Below are 22,847 nucleotides of genomic sequence, written 5' to 3' on the forward strand. Positions count from 1 at the left end.
CAGGGCCGTACCAATGCACACAAAACCAAATACAGAGCAATACAATGCAACACAGTCTCAAACGGCGGTCAATACAAATACGGAGCGCTGCAACGCAACCACAATACAGGGCCGTACAATGCAAACAAAACCAAATACAGAGCGATACAATGCAATACAAAAAATACAGAGCGATACAATGCAAGACGCTCAAACGCGGTCGATACAAATACGGAGCGCTGCAACGCAAAACCCACAATACAGGGCCGTACAATGCAACACAAAACCAAATACAGAGCGATACAATGCAAGACGGTCTCAAACGGCTCGATACAAATACGGAGCGCTGCAATGCAAAACCCACAATACAGGGCCGTACAATGCAACAAAACCAAATACAGAGCGATACAACGCAAGACGGTCTCAAACGGCGGTCACAAATACGAGCGCTGCAACGCAAAACCCACAATACAGGGCCGTACAATGCAACAAAACCAAATACAGAGCGATACAACGCAAGACGGTCTCAACGGCGGTCGATACAAATACGGAGCGCTGCAACGCAAACCCACAATACAGGGCCGTACAATGCAACACAAAACCAAATACAGAGCGATACAACGCAAGACGGTCTCAAACGGCGGTCGATACAAATACGGAGCGCTGCAACGCAAAACCCACAATACAGGCCGTACAATGCAACACAAAACCAAATACAGAGCGATACAACGCAAGACGGTCTCAAACGGCGGTCGATACAAATACGGAGCGCTGCAACGCGAAACCCACAATACAGGGCCGTACAATGCAACACAAAACCAAATACAGAGCGATACAATGCAAGACGGTCTCAAACGGCGGTCGATACAAATACGGAGCGCTGCAATGCGAACCCACAATACAGGGCCGTACAATGCAACGCAAAACCAAATACAGAGCGATACAATGCAACACAAAACCAAATACAGAGCGATACAATGCAAGACGGTTCAAACGGCGGTCGATACAAATACGGAGCGCTGCAACGTGAGACAAGATGCTATACAGGGCCATACAATGCAAGACAGTCTCAAATGGCAGTACAATTTCAAATATAGAGCAATACAATACAAAACCGATACAGAGCCAAACAATGCGGTACAAATTCAAATAGAGAGCAACACAACACAAGATGTCCCAGACGGCAGTCGATACAAATACAGAGCGCTGCAATGAGACAAAACACGATACGGGGTTGTACAATGCAAGGCAGTCTCAGGTCTCAGCTGATACAAGTACAGAGCAATGCGATACAAAACCAAAGACGGAGCGATACATGCAATACGACACAAAGCGCTGCAAAAGCGAGGCGGTCTCAGATGGCAGTCAAAACCGGTAGAGCGTTGCAATGCAATACAAACCCAGAACAACGGATGTGTGACAAGTCAGGCTTTAAGACCTAAGCCCGTAAGGACACAGGGATGAAATGCTGTAGGGGATCTCCACAGAAACACAACTTTCAAAGAGCAGAGCTGTCGTTCCGGCCCGGATCGCCTCCGCAAAGGCGACCGTCCGGCAACATCCATGATGCAAAACACCCTCGAGGCTCCCTTCACGAGACCCGAAGCGCTCGACAGGCCCTATGCGAAACCGACAAGGCATTAGAGACCCTACAGACGCCTACCGAGGTGCGTGACGAGTGCAGAGGCCGTGGGCCAGAACATAGAGACCTGCAAAAAGCACCGTATGAGACGGAACACGCACGACGCAAATGACGCTAGGACAGGGCCGGAACGTTCGCATCCTGCAGAACGGACCCCGGGCCCGCTATCCGCCCCCAGACTTAACGGAGCCTAAATAGCCCTCTCTGCAACCCTGACATTAAACCTCCTTCTGCCCCCCCCCACCCGCCGCTTTTGCCCCTTGACTTACCTTTCAGAGGACGGGATCCAGAATCCATCCTCATCAGGAGCACATCGTCTAACCGGGATGCTCCCGCATTCACCGGATTCCTCTTCATCACCCGCAACACAGACGCCGCCAGTCACCGACACGCCGGCCGGCACCGACCTCTACCGCGACGACACCCTCCCCGCAAGTGCCACGCCGCTCCCAAAAAATCAGTTGTTGCGGCCAGCATCTCCCGTGGAAGCCAGAAAACCAGAGAGATAAAGCGCCCGTCGTAATCGGAAGCGATAACCCGCTCTGCGGTTCCCACCCTGCCGCTCCTCTCTCCTCCGCCGACTCGCCTCAAATCCTCAGCCGTTTGAGGAAAGCCTTCGCGGCACCGGCAAAACCAAAGACAAACACTCGGCCGAGTTACCGTGAGCTCCTCGGAAATTTGAGCCGGAGCAGACCGCTTAACGAGTCTCTCGCCTTTTCTCGAACCGCTTGTGGCTGTGCAGCTTCGCCCCTCTGCAAAGGAGCACGGCCCTGCCAAAAAAAGAGAAAAAAGTACATGCTGACATATCGCCAAATCCTCCGCCCGCTCACGGCGCTTCCTCTCTCCCGCTCCTTTACCTCGGCCGCTCAGAGTCAGATTCTTCGGTCCTCTGTGCCGAGCCCTGCCCGCCCTCTGTAAATCTGAAACAAAGTATGATTTTAGCTACATCAATAATACGACACCACAAAGAAGCGCTACTTCAGCACACCGGTCATCGCTCACCTTGCCAAAGTCCGCTGGTGCGGATATCCCGCTTCATACATCGATTTGCATCTAGAAAAGCATAAACTGAAAAAGCATAAGCCAGTCAGAACCGCCGACAGTTGTGCCGATCCTCCGACATCAGACGCCGGCCCGCCTTCACCCGGCGCTCTGCTCGCCTCTTCCGTCGTCCTTCGGCACGCGGCTCGTCGCTCCGCATCGGAAAAACCCAAACAAACCGTGTAAAGCGAGTCACCCGGATGCTGACCGATAGCTTGGCGAGACAAAAGGTCCGTCTTCTTTTTGCGTGTGCCTTCTAACTACACCCGGGAAAAAAAAAAGGAAAAACCAAACCCCAGATATTGAGCCCCACATATACAAGCTAAGGCACATTCAAGATTCAACCCGCTCGACCGCCGCGCAAACTGCCGCTCCCAGAAGGCCAGAGTCTGACCTCCGGCACCTGCAAAACGCAATGAAAATAACTCTGTGCAGCTGTCTACAGCTACTGGCCCAGAGATGAACCGTACGGTCTTTGTCAAAACAATTTGAGCAGATCAACATATTATCACAACACCGTGCCTTGCTACACCGCATTGCTACACCCCTGGGCAGGGCAGCTCCAACCCCGACGCAGACCGACACCGCACACAGACGCCACAATAACGACCGTGAGACACGAGACGACCGCGAGAGAAGACCGACTGCCGTAGGGAAGATGTGGCCGACAGAGAAGCCCTACGGTGCCACGATGGCGCAGATGCTTTATAGCGGCCTCGAGAAAGAGAGGTGACCGCTGCGGCCTGCGAGAGAAAGCTACCATCAAAGCCAGAATGATGGATGCATAAGAAGCCAGGCTTTAAGACCTAAGACCGTTAAGAACATGGGAACGAAACCCTAGAAGACAACTCTGTACAAACAGAATTCTCAAGAGCAGCGCGCCACAAGCGCCACCTAGCTCACCACCTCGAGAGATGACCGCTCAAAACATCTACGGCGCGACGCGTGCCAGACCGATCCACGCTTTAAGCTACAATTGCAAGACAAGAAGGCTCGATGGGTGCTATGCCAATGAGGCGATGCGCTCGGACTCTCGGAAGGCTACCGAGGTGCCTGCCGATCAAAGAGCTACAAAGACGTTAAGACCTGATAAAGGTATGGTATAAGACACAGAAGACAGACTACACAAACTACACAACACAGAGACAGGCTGGAACTGCCCTGCCCACCCTAGTCTTGTGCTGAAGAGTTCCTGGACGGCCCTCTCCCCTACGCTAACTTCAAAACCCCTCCTGCATTCCCGACCTCGTCCCCTCCCCTGGGGCCCGCTCCCCATCCCTGCTCCCTCAACTTAGCTTTCAGAGGGCCAGGGGTCTGAATCCATCCTCGACAAAAAAGTCACATCAGCTAGCCAGCATGTTCCTACAGTTGCCAAGCTCTTCATCATCTGCAATAAAACCAAAAGACAAAACAGTGCTGACAGCATCGCACCAGTCAACGCCGACCTCTTCCACAACACCTCCCTCCTCAAAAGGGCCGTAGCATTCCCCTTACCCTCATCGTAGCTTTTGGCTACTAAGATACTAAGACACACAACGTACAATTGTGCTTGAGAAGTCACCGGCCCCGTGATCCTCCTTGCTAATACCCAGCTCACCTCAAATGCTCATCCAATTCCAATATAGACTCTTTTTCCCATTCCACCTACCCCTGACTCCACACCCCAGGCAGAGCAGCTCCAAGCCAAAACACACACATGCACAGACCGACACCACAAACAACGCAACTCAAAGATGAGAGAAAACTCTCAGCAAAGAACAACTCCCAGACGGGAGATGCTGTCAGTCAAGGAGACCTGCAAGGCTTCAACGGTGAGGCAGGGAGGCTCTACGGCAGCCCCAGAAAAAGAGTCTAACGTGATGGCCCGTTACAAGAAGTTGCTGTCAAAACTAAGATGATGGATGCGCAAGAAGCCCGGCTTCAAGACCTAAGAACGTGAGGACGCAGGGAAGAAGCCCCGGTCCGTGAAAGCGGATGGCTAGAGAACAGAGCTGCTGACACAGCCTGGAACAAGAGAGCAGAAGAGGACCGACCGGAAGCTGCCGAGAAGCAAGACCGATCCACACTTTACATTTGTTACGCAAAAAAGCGGCCCGATTGGCACTATGCCAATGAGTACGGGCATTCGAGACCCTAGGGATGGCACCCGAGCGCATGCCGCGCTCCTTGAGTGAAAAGAGGACATTGAGACCTGAGGAAGGTCTAAGACACAGAAGACAGACTACACAGACCACAACAACACAGACACAGGCTGGAACTGCCCTGCCCGGCACAAGATAGCGTCATGCTGAAGAGTAACCCGCTCCCTTACAGGCCCAAAGGGGACTGTTCCTGGACACCCTCTCCCCTACGCTAACTTCAAAACCCCTCCCTGCAGTTCCCAACCTCGTCCCCTCCCCCGGGCCCGCTCCCCATCCCTGCTCCCTCAACTTAGCTGTCAGAGGGCCGGGGGTCTGAATCCATCCTCAGCAAAAACCACATCAGCAAACCAACATATTCCCGCAGTTGCCAGGTTCCTCTTTGTCACCTGCCAAAAAAAAAGCCACCAGTACCAGCAGTAAGCATCGTGTCGGTCGACACAGACCTCTTCCACAACGCCCTCCTCCTCAAAAGCAACGTGGCTTTCCGCTCACCCGCTCCACAGGAATTCCAGTGTCGGACGCTGCGGCCATCATTGCTCGTGCCACCTAAGATACCAAAAGACAGAAAGCTACCGTTGCGCTCGCGAGAGGTCACCGGCCCCGTGCTCCTCCTCGCCACTACCCCAGCTCACCTCAAATGCTCATCCAATTCCAAAGGCTGCCCTCAGGGTACCTGCAAGACCAAAGAGAAATGCTTAACGGAGTTGCCATACAACACTTTGCTATTAGACACCGACCGGCCGACAACAGCCTCACCTTCTCAGACCGCTCGTCAGCATGCGGCTTCGCCCCTCCGAGCCTGCTTGCAGCATCTGAAAAAAAACCAAAGCAAAGGCACATGCTGAGATACTGCCCAAAACCACGGCCTGACCACACCTATTCCCATCTCCCGCTCCTTTACCTCGGCCGCTCGCTGACCCTGCCTCTGCTGTTTACAGGTTGCCACGTCGAGGCTCGGGTACCACCTATAAGAGACAAACAACAAGGGACGCTTCTAACTTCACCAACACTACGACACCTGAAAAGTAACTGCTGCTTCAGCCGCTAGACAGGGATCACCTTGCCCGAGAGAGCTCTAATGCCAATATCCTGCTTCCCACCTTCAAAATAAAAAACTCAAAACCTATAAGCTAGTCATCTAGCCACCGGTCACATCTTCCCTCCGACAACACTCACCGACCCACCTTCTTACGTCGCTCCGCTTACCTCTTCCGTCGCTGTTTGGTGCGTATCTTGTCCCTCTGCATCTGAAAAAAATTATTAAACAAGTCACCTGGATGCTGAATGATAGCTTAACGATTCCAGAGGTCTTGATGCCATTTAGGAATACCATCTGGCATCCAACAGCAGCCTGCCAATAAAAAAAATCTGGTCGTGCCCCGGGTCTCTGCATAGCGCTACAGGAATACTCTCCTCGCCTGCTGCCTACCTGGCTGTTTGCTCTGAAATGGACTGTACGCTCTTTGCCTACAAAGTCTAGGCTTATCAACACATTAGCCTTAGAATCTTGTTGTTACTCTTTTGCTGGCTACCACCGCTATGCCCGCAGGCAGAGCGGCTCCAACCCAGACACAAACGTGCACAGACCAACGCTGCACACAAGACAAATGACATGACCCAGACACATAAAAAAAGCTCTCAAAGAATGACTCTGGGACAAGAGACATCATCGGGTGAGAAGACCAAGGGCCCATGAAGAAGGCTCTATGGCAGCCCGAGAAGATCGAGCACTGTGGCCCGTGACAAAAAGACATGGCTGCAACAGGGATGAGAACGTGCAAGGAGCCTAAGAACGTAGGGATGACCGTAAGAATGTAATGCAGGGAAGAAGTCCCAGAACAGGTATCCACGAAAACGGACCGCTCAAGATCAGAGCTGCTGACGCAGCCCAGAACGATGCCGCAAAGAGAGGACCGACCGGAAGCCTCTGAGAAGCAAGACCTATCCACGCTTTAAGCTTGCAACGCAAGAAAAGAAGCACCGATTGGCACTAGGCCGATGAGTACGGGCATTCGAGACCCTAGGGATGGCACCCGAGGCGCATGCCGCGCTCCTTGAGTGAAAAGAGCAACGAGGACATCGAGACCCGAGGAAGTCTAAGACACAGAAGACAGACTACACAGACACCACAACAACACAGACACAGGCTGGAACTGCCCTGCCCTGCCCTGCCCACACTAGCATCGTACCGAGAAGTAACCTGCTTCCTTTAGCTGCCCAAAAGGAACTGTTCCTGGACAGCCCTCTCCCCTACGCTAACTTCAAAACCCCTCCCTGCAGTTCCCAACCTCGTCCCCTCCCCCCGGGCCCGCTCCCCATCCCTGCTCCCTCAACTTAGCTGTCAGAGGGCCGGGGGTCTGAATCCATCCTCGACAAAAAAAGCCACACCCATGTCAGCTAACTGGGAGGTTCCTACAGTCACCGTGTTCCTCTTCTTCATCTGCAATAAAAAACCAAATAGTGCCAGCAGTAAGCATCACATCGATCAATGCCGGCCTCTCCACAACACCCCCCTCCTCAAATGTGCGTGGCATTCCGCTCACCTGCTCGTTCCAGAGTCGTACGCCACGGCCACCGTCGCTTGTGGCACAAGAGACCGAGAAAAAAAAAAAAGAGTTACTGTTGCGCTTGAGAGAAGTCACCGGCCCCGCGCTCCTCCTCGCTCCTACCCCAGCTCACCTCAACTGCACATCCAATTCCAAAGGCAGCCCGCACGGTGCCTGAAAACCAGAAGAAACGCTTAACTGAGCTGCCATACAATACTTGCTACTAGACACTGACCCGGCCCACAACCGCCTCACCTTAGACTGCTCATCAGCACGCGGCTCGCCCCTCTGAGGCTGCGTACGGCACCTGAAAAAAAAAATAAAATGCACATGCTGAGATACTGCCTGAAACCACAGCCTGGCCGCAGCAACTCCTCTTACCCTCTCCTATACCTGGGCCGCTCGCCCGCCTGGCCTCCGTCGCTTTGGGCGGCCACGTTGAGGCTCGGGTCCCACCTGTGAAACACAAACAAACAATGCTTACAACTTCACCAACACTATGACACCTGAAAAAACAACCGCTACTGCAGCCCACTAGACATTGCTCACCTTGCCCGAGTCGGCTCCGGTGCCGATATCCTGCTTTGCTCATCGCTTCACACCTTCAAAAAAAAAAAAAAAACACCCCACACCAACAAAGACCACGCACCATAATGTAGTCATATAGCCACGTCCACCTTCCCTCCAACACCACATGCCGACCTACCTTGTCACGGCGCTCAACTCTCCTCCATCGCTCTTTGGTGCGTATCTTGTCCCTCTGCATCTGAAAAAAAATTATTAAACAAGTCACCCAGATGCCAATCAGTAGCTTAACAGTTCCAGAGGTCTTGTTTCTATTTAGGAATACCATCTAGAGTCCAGCTACAGCTTGCCATTAAAAAAAAAAAAAACCAGACCAAACTTTAAGCCCCACACATACCAGCCTTCACACCTTTGAGATTCAGTCTGCTTCCCTACCGCTGAACAGCCCCTCCCAGAAGGCTCCAATCGTCTCCATAAAACGCTACTGAAATGACTGTCCACGCAGTCTGCCGCAGCTACTCCATCCGAGATGACTGTACAAGCCTTGCCTACATGGTTGAGGCATATCAACATATTAACCGTAGACTCTTTTCGCTATTCCACCTACCCCTGACTCCACACCCCTGGGCAGAGCAGCTCCGAGCCAAACACCACACCACCGACACTACGCAGAACGCTACAAACAATGCGATTCAAAGACGAGAGAAAACTCTCAGCAAGAAGAATGACTCCCAGACAGGAAACTCTGTTGGCACAAAGACCTACAGGGGTGCAACAGTGAGGCGAGGAGACTCTATGGCAGGCCCAGAAAAAGATGAACATAACGGCCCGTTAAAAGAAGTTACTGGCAAAACAGAGATGATGGATGCGCAAGCAGCCTGGCTTCAAGACCTAAGAACGTGAGGACGCAGGGAAGTCGTCCCAGTCCGTGACAATGGATGGCTAGAGAACAGAGCTGCTGACACAGCCCGGAACGATGCCGCAAAGAGAGGACCGACCAGAAGCTTCCAAAGACGATCCGCGCTTTAAGCTTGCAACGCAAGAAAAGAAGCACCCGATGGCACTAGGCCGATGAGTACGGCATTCGAGACCCTAGGGATGGCACCCGAGGCGCATGCCGCGCTCCTTGAGTGAAAAGAGCAACGAGGACATCGAGACCCGAAAGGTCTAAGACACAGAAGACAGACTACACAGACACCACAACAACACAGACACAGGCTGGAACTGCCCTGCCCTGCCCACACTAGCATCGTACCGAAAGTAACCTGCTTCCTTTAGCTGCCCAAAAGGAACTGTTCCTGGACAGCCCTCTCCCCTACGCTAACTTCAAAACCCCTCCCTGCAGTTCCCAACCTCGTCCCTCCCCCGGGCCCGCTCCCCATCCCTGCTCCCTCAACTTAGCTGTCAGAGGGCCGGGGGTCTGAATCCATCCTCAGCAAAAACCACATCAGCAAACCAACATTCCCGCAGTTGCCAGGTTCCTCTTTGTCACCTGCCAAAAAAAAAAGCCACCAGTACCAGCAGTAAGCATCGTGTCGGTCGACACAGACCTCTTCCACAACCCTCCTCCTCAAAAGCAACGGCCTTCCGCTCACCCGCTTCACAGGAATTCCGGTGTCGGACGCTGCAGCCGTCATCGCTTCTGCCGCCGAAGATACCTAACAGAAAGCTACCGTTGCGCTTGCATTGGCATGCGGCTTCGCCCTTCCAAGCCTGCTTGCGGCACCTGAAAAAAAACCACAAGAACAAAAACGCACGTCCTGAGATACTGCCCAAAACCGCAGCCTGCCCATACTGATTCCCATCTCCCGCTCCTTTACCTCGACCGCTCGCCTGCCCTGCCTCCGCTGTTTACAGGTCGGCACGTTCAGGCTCGGGTACCGCCTATAAGGTGCACACAACAAGAGATGCTTACAACTTCACCAACACTACAACACCTGAAAAAAGTAACTCCTACTTCAGCCCGCTAGCAAGGCTCACTTGCCCGAGTCGGCTCCGGTGCTGATGTCCTGCTTCCCACCTTCAAAATGAAAAACCCAAAACTATAAGCTAGTCATCTAGCCACGGTCGCATCTTCCTCCGATACCACGCACCGACCCGCCTTCTCACGGCGCTCTGCTCGCGTCTCCTCCGCCGCCCTTTAGGCACTCGTCTCTCTGCATCTGCAAAAGCAATATCGAACAAGTCACCCGGATGCAGAGCGATAGCTTAACAATTCCAGAGGTCTTGTTTCCATTTAGGTATACCATCTAGATTCTCACTAGAGCCTGCCATTAAAAAAATCTGGTCATCCCCCATGCGTCTGCATAGCGCTACAGAAAAACTCCCCTTGCCTGCTGCGTATATGGCTCCTTGCTCTGAAATGGACTGTACACCCCTTTGCCTACAAAGTCTAAGCTTATCAACATGTTAGCCTTAGAATCTTATTGTTATTCTTTTGCTGACTATCACTGCTATGCCCCCAGGCAGAGCAGCTCCAACCCAGACACAAACACGCACAGACCAACACTGCACACAAACAAGACAAATGGCATGACCCAGACACATAAAAACAAGCTCTAAGAATGACTCTTGGACCAGAGACATAGTTCGGCAAGAAGACTACCATGAGGAAGATTCTATGGCGGCCCGAGAAGAGTCAAATGTGGCCCATGGCAAAAAATATGGCCGCAACTGGGATGAAGCATGCACAAGAAGCCTTGCTAAAAACCTATACACCTAGGGATGCAGGGAAAAGTCCAAACATCCACGAAAACGGACCGCTCAAGATCAGAGCTGCTGACGCAGCCCAGAACGATGCCGCAAAGAAGACCGACCGGAAGCCTCTGAGAAGCAAACCTATCCACGCTTTAAGCTTGCAACGCAAGAAAGAAGCACCCGATGGCACTAGGCCGATGAGTACGGGCATTCGAGACCCTAGGATGGCACCCGAGGCGCATGCCGCGCTCCTTGAGGAAAGAGCAACGAGGACATCGAGACCCAAAGTCTAAGACACAGAAGACAGACTACACAACACACAACAACACAGACACAGCTGGAACTGCCCTGCCCGGCACACACTAGTCTTGTGCTGAAAAGTAACCCGCCCAAAAACTGTTCCTGGACAGCCCTCTCCCCTACGCTAACTTCAAAACCCCTCCCTGCAGTTCCCAACCTCGTCCCCTCCCCGCCGGGCCCGCTCCCCATCCCTGCTCCTCAACTTAGCTGTCAGAGGGCCGGTCTGAATCCATCCTCAACAAAAACCACATCAGCGAACCAGGACACCTGCATGCCAGGCTCCTCTTTCACCTGCCAAAAAACAAACACAAACCAGTGCCAGCAGTAAGCATCCTGTCGACACAGACCTCTTCCACAACGCCCTCCTCCTCAAAAGCAACATGGCCTTCCGCTCACCTGCTCCGCAGGAATTCCAGTGTCGGACACTGCGGCCGTCATCGCTCGTGCCACCTAAGATACCAAGAGACAGAAAACTACCGTTGCGCTCGTGAGAAGTCACCAGCCCCGGCTCCTCCTCGCCGCTACCCCAGCTCTCCTCAAACGCTCATCCAATTCCAAAGGCTGTCCGCAGGGTGCCTGCAAAACAAAGAGAAGTGAACTCCTGACATTTACAGTTTGAGGGCCTGCCACAAGCTGCAAAGGTTCTAGGGACAAGACAGCATTCTGCAGCGATCGGGAACGGCAATGAGCCGTGCCATACCCTGAAAGACACTACGCCTTATGTCCCTCGCTTTCTCGAAAAATACCAAAGCTTCATATACAGATGCAGACAAGATGCTCACCCTAACCCCTGCCAGATAATCTCACATCAGCCTGTTAAGAGAGATGATATCAGCAACTTACGCAGCATACAGCAAAGCTGGTGAAGAAAACAAGGTTCCATCTTGAATAAAGCCAGGAATTCCAGGAAGATGCAATGCACCTAGAATAAAGAAAAAATGCATCCTATTAAACCATCATGCCACCCTGAACACTCAAAACAAAATTACTGACCTGAAACAAAAGCAGCTGCATACAAGTTACTTTCCATTATACATGCTGCTGAACCTTGACCAGTCCTGAAGTTCCTACCTCAAACAGACACCTCCGGTTCTCTAAACATCAAAATGCATCTGCCCAAACAGCTTACCAGCTCAAAAGCTGCAAAGACTGAAGGAACAGCAGAGCACCACCAAAGAAGCCCAGGAGCAGAAGAGCTCGTACAGCAGGGCCTGTGGCTCATATACCCCGGCCCCCACCACCCTTCCCACAATCCCCTGGGAAAGGGGAGGGGAACCACCAGAAGGCATAAAGGCGGCCGGAGGAGCAGCAGGGAGTTTTCTCATCTGCCTTCAGTTCACGGCGTGCAAAGCGCCGAGCAGAGAAAGCGACCCTTACTGGAAATGACAATACCTGCTCTTTTACTGCAACTACATCTACACTGCATCAACAACGTGACTGGGTAGGTAATTAAACTTAATTTAAAATTTATTTTCTTAATCTTTAGATGGAAAAAGATAGATGTCCTACTAAGCTCTGAAAGAAAGTACTTCGTTAAATACAATAATGGTATTATTATGAAAAATCATGTGCTTTAGTTTCCTATTAAAAACCCAAAATGCTATGGGGTTACACTTCACTTCTAGCAAGACCATGCATACTACCTAACTTCTACCAGAACTGCCTTCTGGATAGGACCGAATGACAAAGCAGAATTAGGTCACGTAAGACTCCCTTCTCAATAATATCTCCGGTTGCAAAGTAAATTATTTACTGTAAATCACCGATGATTCAGGGTCACCTCAACGGTCTCTCCGAATGACTCCCTTAAGAGAACTAGGTGAGTCCCAAAGGACAGAAAACACCAAAAAAACCATGGAAAAACAAAATGTATCAGACACTGTATGAAGCAGCCTAATTAACACCTAAGTAGCTAGAAGAAAAACAAATTGCAAAACAGAACAAAAAACACCACGGGAGATCTGTTGATAAAAGAGATGAAGGCGATGGTCTTCTCTGAAAAACTCAAGAGGAGATCTGAGCTGACGATAGACATCTTTGGGGTACCAGCTACCAAATAGAAACCTACTATAAGGCAGAAAACAAAAAGACTGCTCCGGAGCACAAAGATGGCTCTGGAAAAGGTTCTGACAGAACAAGAGGCATCGTCACAGGGATTAGAGAGATCCCGAAGGGGCCAGAGAGACCAAAGAAGTCTCGGGGATGCAATGAGCTCAAAAGGGAATTGAACAAAGTACAGGTGTCCTCAGGGGACCGGGGACCGAATGGAGGTGCACCAAAGGGATGAGAGGACAGAAAGACCGACCGGGGCAATAGATGCGGACTCAGGAAGGGTTCTGAGGGAAGAGAGGGGTGCAAAGTGCCCTCCCGAGCTAAAACGGGGCTCTAGGGCATAGGGGATCTCTCGCGAGAGCTCGACAAAGGGAGCGGAGGAGTCCCGAGGGGGCCTGAGAGACCAAAGAAGCCTCAGAGGTAACAATGAGGAACTCTGAAGGGGATTTCAACAAAGTACAGATGTCATTGGGGCCAGGGGCTGAACGAAGGCATCCTAAATGGCAAAGAGTAAGATAAGAGCACAAAAACATAAAATCGAAAGGGAGCTAAAGTGCTGCTGGAGTGCTGTGGAGTACAAGAAAGGACTCAGATGACATTGTTATAGAGAGTAGAGGAATTAGGAGGGGGCAGGGTAAGAAAAGAAGTCTTGGAGACACAGCGAGGGCCTTGGAGTCTCAGGAGGGTGTCTAGGCAAACTACAGATGACTGAGTGGGAGAGGAACCGAACAGAGACACCCTCGATGGCAAAGAGAAAGACAAAGGAGCACTGCGTAGCAAAGAAAGAAGGGACGCTTTCATGGAACAAGAGAGATAGAAGGGGAGATAAAGTGCTCCAAGGTGCTGTGGAGATCGAGGAAGGTCTCGGGAGGCGTTGCGACTGTGAGGAGAGGGGTGTTGAGGGGGGCTGACGGACAAAAGAAGGCTTAGGGACGACAAGGAGGAACTCGGGTGATCATCCGAGCAGAGTACAGAGGGTCTCGGGTGGCCAGAGACTGAACACAGGAATCCTGGATAGTGTAGAGGAACAAATGAGTGTTCTGTGGCTCAAAGATGGCCCCACCTGAAGTGCTACAAGGTGGATGTGCAGCATGAGAAAGGTCTCAGGAGGCATCGCGACCGGGAGAAGAAATGTCCCGAGGGAGCCAGAGAGACAGAAAAAGGATTGGAGACACGGCGATTAAATCCGGAGGGGATCTGCACCGAGTAAACATGTCATCAGAGGGCCAGGGAACAAATAGAGGCACGGCAAGAGGGAAGAGAGGACAGAATGACTGGGCTGGGTCACAGATATGGACTCGGGAAGTCCTCTGAGGGAACGAGAGGGATGTGAGGTCTGCTGCAAAGCTAAAAGTGTGCTAAGGGCAACCTCGAAGGCATCGATAGGCATCGTGACACCATTAGAGGGGTCCCGGTTGGGCCAAAGACACCAAAGGCGGCTCAAGGGACACAAGGAGGAAGTCCGGAGGGGATTTGAACAGAGTACAGGTGTCGTCAGGAGGCCGGGGACCAAATGGAGGCACCCTAGATGGCAGAGCGCTCTGAGGCACAAACAAAGCCCACAGATGGGTTTCTGAGGGACCGAGAGGATCAAAGTCCGCTACAGAGCTCAGACAGGGCTGTGGTACACAAAGAAGGTGTCTGTGGAGGCACGGTGGCTGGGAGCAGAGGGGGCGTGAAAGGTTCAGAGGGATAAGACAGATTGAAAGGGAGGCAGTGTCACCAAAGTGCTGTGGAGCACAAGGAAGGTCTCGGGAGGCATCCTAGCTGGCATAGAGAAGAAAAAGAATGCTCTTATTTGGGAACGGAGATCTTGGGAGAGGTGCGATTGTGACAAAACGAGTCCAAGGGGGCTCACGGAGCTAAAAGTGTGCTGCAGGGAACATCGAAGACCTCGGGAGCATCGTGGACAGTAGCAGAGGGGTTCTGAGAGGGACAGACAGAAGAAGGCTCGAGGTCATGATGTGTCCTCAGGGGACCAGGGACTGCACAGAGGTATCCTAGCTAGCATAGAGGACAACAAGAGCGTCCCGGAGATGAAAGGTGGCATCAGGAAAGGTTCTCGGGGAGGGAGAAGGGCGCAAAGTGCGCTACAGAGCCAAGAGAGGGCTGTGGGGCACGAGGATGGCGTCGGGAGGCACGATGACGGCAGCAGAAGGGGTGCTGAGAGTGAAAGAGAGAATACGGCTCTGGGACACAATGCAAAACTGAAGAAGGTGTCCCAGCAATGTACAGATGTCCTCAGGGGGAACGAGCGACTGAATCGAGGCATCCTAGATGGCAGTGAACAAGGTAAGAGAGCTCTGGGGCACAGAGCAAGCCTGAGGAAGGGTTCCGTCTGAATGAGAGAGATACAAAGAGGGCGGCAGAGCTCCAAGGGTGCCATGGGCCCTGAGGACAGTCTCGGGAGGCATCGTGATGAGAACGAGAGGGCCCCGGGGGGACAGAGACCAACAAAGTATTGCTGACACAATGAGGTACTCGGGAGGGGATCTGAACAGAGTACAGACGTCCTCAGGGGACTGGGGACTGAACGGAGGCATCCGACATGGCGGAGGGGAAGCAAGTGTGCTCTGGGGCACAGTGAAGGCCCGAGGAAGAGTTGTGTCTGAATAAGAAAAATACAAAGCCTGCTGCAGAACTAAAGGATGGTCGTGGAACACAAGCACGCTCGCAGGAAGCATCGTAACAGAAATAGAGGGGCGCTGAGGTGGCCAGAGAGACAGATGGTGGCACGAGGTCCATCAAAGGTACTCGGGAGGGGATTTGAACAGAGCATAGATGTTGTGAGGGAGACGCTGACCCACTGGAGGCAAGCGACATGGAGGAGAGGACAAAAAGACCGCTCTGAGGACGAGGAGATGTTCTGACAGACCGAGAGGGGTACAAATTACGCTCCAGAGATAAAAGTGTGCCGAGGAGACCCTCTAAAGCCTCGGATGAACCGAGGGAAAAAGGAAAAAAATAAGACGCAAAGAAAACTTAAAAAGCAACAGGGTATGTGACAAACAACAAAGAATTAAAAAAGAGGGATAGACAGCTTGATAAAAGTAGACATAGAAAGAAAATTTTAAAAGCAAAAGTGTACAAGGCAGAGGAGGAAAAAATTATTAAAAAATAGGGACAGAAAACTAGATAAAAGTAGACATAGGGAAAAAATGAAAAATGAAGGCATTAAAGGAGAAAAAAACTAAAAAATAGGGACAACAAACTAAATAAACAGAGTCATAGAAAGAAAATTGAAAAATAAAGACAGTGAACTGGATAAAAGTAGATATAGAAAAAAATGTAAAAGCAATGTGACACAGGACACAGAGGAAATAATAAAAAATAGGGTTAGTCATCTTGATAAAAGTGAACATAGAGAGAAAATGTTTAAAGTGACAACATAGAGGACAGATAGGAAAAAAGTAAATAATAGAGATAGAAAAATGCATAAATGTGAAGATAGAAACAAAAATTCACACATGAAAACATTGAGAGGAAAAAATTTTAAAACAGCGAAGAAACCTGAATAGAGGGAGACATAGAAAGAAAATTTTTAAAGCGACTGGGTACAGGACAGACTAGAATGAATTAAAAAGTAAAGACGGCAAACTGGGTAAAATAGATGAGGAAAGAAAATTTAAAAGCGATGGGGTACAGGACAGACAGGAAAAGTTTAAAAAATAGAACGGAAATTTAGAAGCGACGGGGCACAGGACAGAGAGGAAAAAATTAAAAAATAAAGATAGTGAACTGGCTAAAAGTAGACATAGAAAGAAAATTTTAAAAGCGACAGGGTACGTGACAGACAGGAAATAAAAAATAGCAAGGCAGCTTCATAACAGTAGACATAGCATTGTGGTTTAACCTCGGCTGGCAACTAAGCACCATACAGCTGCTTGCTCACTCCCTCACAGTGGGATGGGGGGAGAACTGGAAGGGTAAATGTGAGAAAGAAGCTCATAAGTTGACATAAAAACAGTTTAATAATTAATAAGAAATTCAAAAAAAAAAAGGCAGGGGGAACCAACAAAGAGAGAGGAAAATAAAACCCAAGAAAAACAAGCGGTGCAAATGAAAACAATTGCTTCACCACCGACCACCCAGATGACCACCCAGTTCTGAGCAACCCCCACCAACAACAACAACCTCCACCCCCAGTTTTATTGCTGAGCGTGATGTCATACGGTCTGGAATATCCCTTTGGGCAGTTGGGGTCAGCTGTCCCAGCTGTGTCCCCTCCCAACTCCTTGCGCACCCCAGCCTGCTCGCTGGCGGGGCAGGGTGAGGAGCAGAAAAGCCCTTGGCGCTGTGCGAGCGCTGCTCAGCGATAACTAACGCATCCCTGTGTTATCAACACTGTTTTCAGCACAAATCCAAACTGTAGCCCCGTACCAGCTACTATGAAGAAAACTAACTCTATCCCATCCAAAACCACACGCAGAAATAAAATTTTAAAAGTGAAGTGGTACAGGAAACACAAGAAACAATTAAAAAATGGGGACAGAAAAGTAGATAAATGGAGACATAGAAAGAAAATTTAAAAGGGGTGGGGTACAGGAAGAAAGAGAAGGAAAACAATAAAAAAATAGGGACAGCAAACAATAAATGTTGACATAGCAAATGTAATAAGCGATGGCATTAAGGAAAGACGAGAAAAAAATTAAAAATAAGGATAAGGTAAAAAATAGACACACACATGGAAATATAATCTTAAAAGTGACAGGGCACACGACAGGAATAAATTAAAAAATATGAACAGAGAGTTTCATAAAAGTAGACATAGAATGAAAATAGAAAAAGCAAAAGGGTTCAGGACAGACAGGAAAAAAATAAAAAATAAAGACAGTGAATTGGTTAAAGGAGACACAGAAAGAAAATGTGACAAAGTGGATAAATATCACCAAAGTGGATAAACTTAGACATAGCAAGAAAATTGGAGCGACAGGGTACAGGACAGACAGGAGAGAATTAGAAAATGAAGACAGTGAACTGGATAAAAGTAGCCATAGAAGCAAAATTTAAAATTGACGGAGTATAGTATAGACAGGAAAAAAATTTAAAAGAGGAGGACAGGAAACTAAATAAATGGAGGCATAGAAAGAAAAATTTTAAAGCAACTGGGTACAGGACAGAGAGAGAGAGAGAGAGAGGGGAAGTAATAAATAGGGACAGGGAATCGGATAGAGGGAGACAGAAATGTTAAAAAAGGGACAGGCTACAAGAAACACAGGAAAGAATTAAAAAATAGGAACAGGGGTGAGAACAGAAGGAAACATTGAAAGAAAATATAAAAAGTGACAGGGTATAAGGAAGAAAGGGAGGAATTAAAATTTAGGGAAAAGAAGCGGGATAAAAGGGAATTGTTGAAAGAGAAATTAAATAGCGATGGGGTACAAGAAATATAGGGAGGAATTAAACAATCCAGAAAAGGAGCCTGATAGAGGGTGACGTAGAAGGAATTTTAAAAAGCAACTGAGTACAAGAAACATGGATAAGAATTAAAACACAGGACAGGGAGATGGATAGAGGACAATGTAGAAAGAAAACTTAAACAGTGATCGGGTACAGGAAACACAGGCATATTAAAAGAACAGGGACAGGGAGATGGATAGAAGGAACCATAATAAGAAAATTGTCAAGCAACGGGGTACAAGAAACACAGGAAATACTTAAAAAACAGGGACAGGGAGATGGATAGAAGGAACGCAGAAAGAAAATGTAAAAAGTGATGGGGTACAGGACAGAGAGGGTGCCAGAGAGAGGGAAACGTAGAAAGAGAAATTAAAATGCAACAGGGTACCGGAAACACAGGAAAGCATTAAAAAAGTAGGGAGAGGGAGCCGCAGAGAGAGAAACGTAGGAAAAAAATTAATAGATGAAGTGGTACAGGGCAGAGTTGGCAGAAGAGAACAAGTTTTGGGGAGCCGGACAGGCAGGTGGGCAGGCAGAGATCCAGGGAAGGGCGGCGGAGATGGACCGGGACGCACACGAGACAATGCGCGACTCGCCACAGCTCATGGCACCGGCAGGAGACCTTCACCGACCCAACGCTTTTCTCTGTGCCTCGGCGGCAGGTACCTACACACTCCTCTCCCACGAGGCTTCCCAGCGGCTCGCACGAGCGGCCGATGGAGGCACCGAGCTCCCAGCACCGTGTGCTGGTGGTCTGCTCTGTCGGGGACGGCTCAGAGAGATCCTTCCTTGCCACAGGGACTGGGCATGCCTTGCTGGAGGCACCTGCCTGCGGGACCCCTTGGATTCCCTCCTCAGCCAGTTCCCCTTCCTCAGTTCCCTCAGGCAGGTGTGCCTGGGCAGACCCTTCCCCGGCTAAAGGGAGGAATTAAAAAATAGGGACAGTGAGCTGGATAAAGAGAGACACAGAAAGAAAATTTAAAAAGCGACGGGGTACAGGACAGACAGGAAAACATTAAGAAATAAAGACAGGGAGATGGATAGGGGGATACATAGAAAGAGACAGGATACAGGAGACACAGGAAAGAATTTAAAAATAGGGAGAGGGAGGAAGATAGAGGGAGAAATAGAAGGAAAATTCAAAAAGCTATGGGGTACAAGTCACACAGACTCAAATTAAAAAAATAAGGCCAAGGAGCTGGAGAGAGAGACACATATGTATAAAGAAAATTTTAAAACCAACGGGGTAAAGGAAAGAGCAAGAAGAAATAAAAATAGGAGCCAGATAGAGCAAGAAGAAATAAAAAAGGGAGCCAGATAGAGGGAGGCATAGCAAGTTTGAAAAGCGATGGGGTACAGAGCAGAGGGAGTGTCCTGGTTTTGGCTGGAATAAAGTTAAACTTCTTCTTAGTAGCTGCTATAGTGCTGTGTTTTGGATTTAGGATGAGAATAATGTTGATAACACACTGATGTTTTAGTTGTTGCTAAGCAGTGTTTATATTAAGTCAAGGATTTTTCAGCTTCTCATACTGCCCTGCCAGCGGAGGCTGGGAGTGCACAAGAAGCTGGGAGGGGACACAGCAAGGGCAGTTGACCCAAACAAGCCAAAGGGATATTCCACACCATATGATGTCATGCCCAGTACATAAACTGGGGAAGTTGGCCAGGGGACACCGCGGCTCAGAGATTGGCTGGGCACCGGTCAGCAGGTGGTGAGCAATTCTATTGTGCATCACTTGTTTTGTATATTCTATTATTATTTTTTTCCCCCTTCCTTTTCTGTCCTATTAAACTGTCTTTATCTCAGCCCATGAGTTTTTATCCCCTCCCCCCCAACTCCCCCCAGTTCTCTCCTGCATCCCATGGGGGGGGGGGGGAGGGGAAGCAAGCGAGCAGCTGTGTGGTGCTTAGTTGCTGACTAGTTGAGGTCAAACCATGACATGCAGATATTAAAAAAAAACATGACAGGTAGGTATTAAAAAATAGGGTCAGGGAGCCAGATAGGGGGAGACATAGAAATTACATTTTTAAAGTAATGGGGTACAAGGCAGTGCAAAAAACCTAAATAATAGGGAGAGGGAGCTGGTTAGAGGGAGACACAGAAAAAATTTAAAAGGCAACGGGGTACTGGGCAGAGTTGGCAGAAGAATAGGTTTCAGGAGCCATACAGGGAGGTGGGTGGGCAGAGAGGAAGATGGAGGAATGGAGGCAGGCAGACATCTGGAGAAGGGTGGCAGAGATGGGCCAGGATGCAGAGGAGAGGATGTGTGACTCACCGCAGCTCCTGGTGCTGGCAGGAGACCTTCACCACCCCGATGCTTCTCTCTCTGCCCCTTCCTCCTCTGCAGTGCCACCTGCCCGACCCTCGCCCACTCAGCAGCACACAGCAGAGGCCTTGATGCTCCTCATCTGGAAGAATTCCTCAATACATGGCGGCTCACACACATAGTCAACAGAGGCACCGAGCTCCCAGCACCACGTGCCGGTGGTCTGCTCTGTTGGGGAGAGCTCGGAGGGATCCTTCATCGCCGCAGGGACTGCCTGTTCCTTGCTGGAGGCAGCTGCCTGTGCGGGACCCCCTTGGATTCCCTCCTCAGCAGTTCCCCTTCCTCAGCTCCCTCAGGCAGCCATGCCCAGGCAGCCCCCTCTCCAGCTAGAGCCCCTTCACACAGCAGGGCCAGCCCCATCCTCAGCCTCACTGGCCACACCTGGGGCTGCCCCAGCTCCAGCCCCAGCTGGGGCCCATCGGGGACAGGGGCCATTGCCAAAGCCCCACAGCACATCACCCCTCCCCTGCTCCTGTCCACAGCCAGGAGCTCTGCACCCAGGGGCTGCAAACACAGCCAGGGGCACAGAGGAGGCAGGAAAAGTTTGTTCCTTAAGGCACATAAGAAATCCCGGCAGTGAGTTGGCTACAAGGCTCAGTGCTCAAAGGCAGCAGGACAGAGGGAGAAAAGGGAAGAGAAAAGACAGAGGGCCATAGAGGTGTGGGACAGGGAAGCCAGAAAATGGGATGCTGTGAAACAAGAGAGGGACAGGGAGCAGGACAACTGTGTAGACAGAGGAGAGCGGAGAGGTTGTGCAAGAAAACAGGGTCAGAGAGATGGAGGACTAAATAAGAGAGACGGGAGAGGAGAGGGAGGCAGAAGGGACCAGCAGGACAAGACAGAGAAAAGACAAGGGACGGGGAAAAACTCTACAGTGAAAGGGGAAAAAGAAACATAGGCAAGAAATAAAAGATAGAAACAGGGAGCCGGATAGAGGTAGACATAGACAGAAAATTTCGAAAGGCGACAGGATAAAAGAAACATAGGCGAAAACTACCAAATAGGGACAGGGAGATAGAAAAAGGGAGATGGAGAAAGAAAATGTAAAAAGTGACAGGGTACCCGACAGAGAGGGAAGAATTAAGACTTAGAGTCAGGGAGATGGATAGAGGGAGACGTGGGAAGGAAATTTTGAAAGCTACAGGATACAAGAATCATACACAAGAATTAAAAAATAGGTACACGGAGCTGCATAGAGGGAGACGTAGGAAGAAAATCTGAAAAGCGATTGGGTTCAAGAAACATAGGCAAGAATTAAAAAAATAGGGATGGAGAGGTAGAAAGAAAGTTTCCAAAGCGATGGGGTACAGGAAACATAGGCAAGAATTAAAAAATAGGGACAGGGAGCCTGATAGAAGGAAACTGGTGGGGTGACCTTGGCTGCCCACCAAGCCGTTCTATCGCTCCCCCTTCTCAACAAGACGAGGAGAAAATACAACAAAAAGAGCTTGTGGGTCAAGATAAGGACAAAGAGATCACTCCCCAATTACTGTCACAGGCAAAACAAACTCAACTTGGGGAGAGTAATTTATTTTCGATCAAAATCAGAGTAGGATAATGAGAAATAAGAACAAATCTGAAAAACACCTTCCCCCACCCCTCTCTTTTTTTTTTCTGGGTTCATCTTCACTCCTGACTTCTCCACCTCCTCCCCCCGAGCAGTGCAGGGGGACAGGGAGCAGGGGTTGCACTCAGTTCATCACATGTCTCTGCCGCTCCTTCCTCCTCACGCTCTTCTTCTGCTCCAGTGTGGGGCCCCTCCCATGGGGCCACAGGTCCTGCCAGCAAACCTGCTCCAGCATGGGCTCCTCTCCACAGGGCCACAGGTGCTGCTGGCAGCCTGTTCCAGCATGGGCTCCTCTCCACTGGGCCACAGCTGCTGACAGGAGCCTGCTCCAGCATGGGCTCTCCCTGGAGTCACAGCTTTCTTCAGGCACATCCACCTGCTCCAGTGTGGGGTCCTCCACGGGCCGCGGGTGGATGTCTGCTCCACCATGGACCTCCATGGGCTGCAGGGGAACAACCTGCCTCGCCATGGTCTTCACCACAGGCTGCAGGGGAATCTCTGCTCTGGTGCCTGGAGCACCGCCTCCCTCTCCTTCTTCACTGACCTGGGTGAACAGCAGGGCTGTTTCACACTCGCATTTTCTCTATCACAGCTTCTGCGCAGCATTTTTCAGCCCTTCTTAAATATGTC

The 22,847-nt window shown here is 50.3% G+C and overlaps 2 long non-coding RNA genes across 4 annotated transcripts in view; both read right to left on the reverse strand.

Annotated features, from left to right (window-relative positions):
• LOC127028771 (uncharacterized) overlaps positions 1–22,847 on the reverse strand; it is a 68,250-nt gene that overhangs the window by 40,059 nt on the left and 5,344 nt on the right. The window contains exon 3 of one of the 3 annotated variants that reach the window (XR_007768064.1): positions 22,411–22,761. The exons of the other annotated variants lie outside the window; for them this stretch is intronic. This is a non-coding gene — a long non-coding RNA (uncharacterized LOC127028771). Of the gene's footprint in view, positions 1–22,410; positions 22,762–22,847 lie in introns of those variants that run through there. 3 annotated transcript variants of the gene reach the window in all.
• LOC127028780 (uncharacterized) lies at positions 5,560–6,029 on the reverse strand. Its single transcript, XR_007768073.1, has 3 exons — positions 6,010–6,029; positions 5,705–5,768; positions 5,560–5,615 (listed from the first exon to the last, which is right to left on the reverse strand). It is a non-coding gene; the product is annotated as an uncharacterized LOC127028780 (long non-coding RNA).

The sequence above is a fragment of the Gymnogyps californianus genome, unplaced genomic scaffold, assembly GCF_018139145.2.
Source record: "Gymnogyps californianus isolate 813 unplaced genomic scaffold, ASM1813914v2 HiC_scaffold_42, whole genome shotgun sequence".
Taxonomy (NCBI): domain Eukaryota; kingdom Metazoa; phylum Chordata; class Aves; order Accipitriformes; family Cathartidae; genus Gymnogyps; species Gymnogyps californianus.